Below are 3913 nucleotides of genomic sequence, written 5' to 3'. Positions count from 1 at the left end.
TTCCCCCTTTTTAATTGTAGGTAGATATCTTTAATAAAGTTTTTTGCTTGTTGATAATGGACTAGTATGCTGCACTATGTCTCCATTCATCCCACCTTAGGGCCACTGTATGTACATCACCTGGCTGAACTCATCTATGGATTGCATGTAACACAGAGTGCTTTTTCACCTCTGAGTGTCCATTGACTGGAGGATTTTCTGCCTACATGACTGTTATTCAACATTCTGTTCATCAGAGACTAATTCTAGAGGGGACCATGCTACTCATATGTTTTATCTTGTACCAACCCAATCTATACCTCTGTCCAGTAATTATAGACATAAGCTGCAAGTCTGCCATTCACTTACATCCTGCAATCCCTTTCTTCTCAGATTAGCAGTTTTTATACACTTCATTCAATTCATATGCCATATTAGTGAAGCCTTTCCAAGCAGGTCCTCGCACTCTAATCTGCAAAGTTATACATTCTGTCCTGTATGGCACATTTTTGAAGCCTGCATAAGACTCTCTTGGACTTTTTGGCTAGTCCACAGTTCACTGATATACCTCATTGTCCAATCACATTAAAGGGGTAGTAAATTGCTGGTGATTAAAAAAAAAAACCCTGCAAGGCAATGTAATAATGTGCTAGTATGCATCCCATACTAACACATTTTGATAAACTTACCTTACAACGAAGTCCTCCAGCACCACAATGTCACAGCTGAGATGGCTGACATCTTCCCTTGGTCTTCCTTCCAGGTTCACGTCCTCCGGCTACATGCGTGCCCGGGGCGCGATGATATCACACCCGCGTATGCGTGCAGGAGCCGCCATTTCTGGCATGGGCACTATAAGCCGGAACTTCAGAGCGCATGCGCTGGTGATGTCATTGGCTGCATGCACTCTGAATATCTTCTAAACTGTGCAAGTTTAAGATATATTCACAGTACCTACCGGTAAGCCTTATTATAGGCTTGCCTGTAGGTACAAGTGGTAGTACAGGGTTTACTACCACTTTAATAGAGATGTGTGAACAGTTCAAGCAGAGCAAAAGTTCAGCCTGAACTTTGCCTGTTAGCCCGTTTGGCGAACATCCTAATTTGTGTGTAGCTCGGCAGGATGTTTGCCCCACTGTGCATTCTAGGGCCCTAACTGGATGAAGCCTTGCACCTGACCACTGGTTAGGTACAAGGCATCGCCAATTAGCACTATCAGAGCCCGGATTGGATAAAGTGATGATTACTTTCTCTAATCACGGCTCAGTACTCATAGTCCCACCCCACACTATAAAAGGTAACGTCCCATACAAATCTCTTACTAAACCATCCCCATCCGCCTCATGCTTCATGACCCAAGCTGAAACTAGTGCGCATTCCACTGCATCTGCCAGAGCAGCTTATTCTGCCTCCTTGTCCACAACTACTCCTGCCATAGCTCCAGCATCATGCATAGAGGAGTCAGCTGAATTATTTGAACACAGCGTCAGCCACTTGCTTTTTGAGGATGAACAGACATTACTTGATTCTGATGTTGGTTCTGAGGTAGAGGGAGGGACTAACATGAGCCTACAGAGAGGGGAGAACACTGATAAACAACAAATTGGCAGTCATGTTCCCCCAGCCGCAACATATTGCCAAGTTGGCTCCATTGATGATGACAATGGAGGTTATGCTGATGATGAGGTCACTGACACAACTTGGCTGCTGGATAGAGCAGAAGAGGAAAGTGAGGGGAGAAACAACCCCAACAAGGCAGGATGTCCTCCAGAGGCAGGAATCATGGACAAGTAGAGAGCAGCCACCCGCTCTTCATTCATTCGGTCGGTCGGTCTGTCTGTCGGTGAATCGCAGTTTCCAGCCATCAAGATGCCAGAAGAAGTCCATGATGGCAAGGAGGATGTGGAAACCTTCGCATTCCAGGCTGAGATTGCTCAGCTTATGTCCTTAATCATCAACACCTTCTACTCCAACAAAGAAATCTTCCTGCGAGAAATGATCTCCAATGCCTCTGATGCCCTGGAGAAGATCCACTATGAGAGCCTCACAGACCCCTCTAAGCTGGACAGCGGAAAGGAGCTCAAAATTGACATCACCCCCAACCGTCTTGAGCGTACCCTGACCTTGGTGGATACAGGCATTGGAATGACAAAGGTCGACCTCATCAACAACCTAGGAACCATCGCTAAGTCTGGCACCAAGGCCTTTATGGAGGCCCTGCAGGCTGGAGCAGACATCTCCATGATTGGCCAGTTTGGTGTTGGTTTCTACTCTGCGTACCTGGTGGCAGAGAAGGTTGTGGTGATCACTAAACACAATGACGATGAACAGTACGCCTGGGAATCCTCTGCCAGTGAATTCTTCACTGTTAAGGTCAACCACGGTGAACCCATGGGCCGCAACACCAAAGTCATCCTGGTGCTCAAGTCATTCAAAGTAATTTATGCATTTATCCAGGACTATAACATGCCCTTATTTTTATGATTATTTTTATGATTGATTTCAATTTTTTTGAAGGTTGATTTATGTGTTTTTGTTATCTGCCTCAACACACAATTATTTTGTATTTTATATTAGGAAGTTAATTTTAAGCACACTATCCATTGTTAATAATTTATTCACTTTAGTGGTGTCAGAAAACTTTCACATAGTTGCGGCTTGATTATTTAGTCATTTCCTATTTTGATACATTTATTTTTTAGATATCTCCTATTTACTTACACACACTATATCAGCGCTTTAGTACACTATTGCTTTATGTCTCTCGCATGAAGGAGCCTCACTACAGCATCTACTACATCACTGGGGACAGCAAGGAACAAGTTGCCAACTCTGCTTTCATGGAGCATTCGAGGAAATGCGGCTTTGAGGTGGTGTACATGATAGAACCAATCGACCAGTACTGTGTCCAGCAGCTAAAGGAGTTTGATGGAAAGACCCTGGTGTCTGTAACCAAGGAGGGCCTGGAGCTTCCTGGAGACGATGATGAGAAGAAAAAGATGGAGGAGAACAAGACCAAGTTTGAGGGTCTGTGCAAACTGATGAAAGAAATCTTGGACAAAAAAGTAGAAAAATTAACCGTTTCAAACAGCTAACATGGAGCGTGTTATGAAGGCCCAGGCTCTTTGGAATAATTCCACCATGGGCTACATGATGGCCAAGAAACACCTGGAGATCAACCCCGAGCACCCCATTCTGGAGACCCTGAGACAGAAAGCAGAGGCTGACAAGTATGACAAGGCTGTGAAGGATCTGGTGGTGCTGCTTTTTGAGACTACACTTTTCTCATCTGGCTTTTCCCTATACAACCCCCAGATTTGTCCACATTCCAACAGAATCTACAGATTGGTCAAACTAGTGTTGGCATCGACAAGATGAACCCACAATTGAGGAAACTACTGCAGCTGTCCCAGAGGAGACCCCCCTCTGGAGGGTGAGGAAGATGCATCTCGCATGGAGGAAGTGGATTAATGCACTTGGCCCCATCTTTACCCTCCCCCCAGCCCCCTCTATCTGTATGTTGTTCCCAGGGAGCTTACTACTCGGACTCTGGACTGAAAATGATACCCATTACTGGGGGTGTAAAGGGACAGTGGCTGCTACACCTTCTCTGCTCCCTGGTCAATTTGCACTGCAGTATGCCCCTTGTGGGTTAGGGGGGCTGTAATTTAACCCTGTGCTCCCCCTCTACACAACCTAATTTGTTGCCGGATGTGCGGCTCCTCTGCCTGGCAAGGCGTGCATTCCCACATGACTGGATTCATAAGCTGCTGGAATGTTCTTCCCCGGCCAGTATGTAAAGTCCTGGTATAAAGACTGTTCATTGTGTATACTTGTAGTGCTTTCCACCTCCATTGCTGGTGCCTGGTCCTTCGCTGCCCCCACAGTCCCCTCAGGAAGCCCCAGAATGCTCATGTTTTTGCAGTCACTTCAG

At 45.8% G+C, this 3913-nt stretch overlaps 1 pseudogene; it reads left to right on the top strand.

Moving 5' to 3' along the window:
• Positions 1–1823: 1823 nt before the first annotated feature.
• On the top strand, positions 1824–3658 carry LOC141113368 (heat shock protein HSP 90-beta pseudogene; annotated as a pseudogene).
• The last annotated feature ends 255 nt before the right edge of the window (positions 3659–3913 follow it).

The sequence above is a fragment of the Aquarana catesbeiana genome, linkage group LG12 (genome assembly GCF_042186555.1).
Source record: "Aquarana catesbeiana isolate 2022-GZ linkage group LG12, ASM4218655v1, whole genome shotgun sequence".
NCBI lineage: Eukaryota > Metazoa > Chordata > Amphibia > Anura > Ranidae > Aquarana > Aquarana catesbeiana.
Note: the sequence above shows the minus strand (reverse complement) of the source record. Positions and strands in the feature narration are given on the sequence as shown.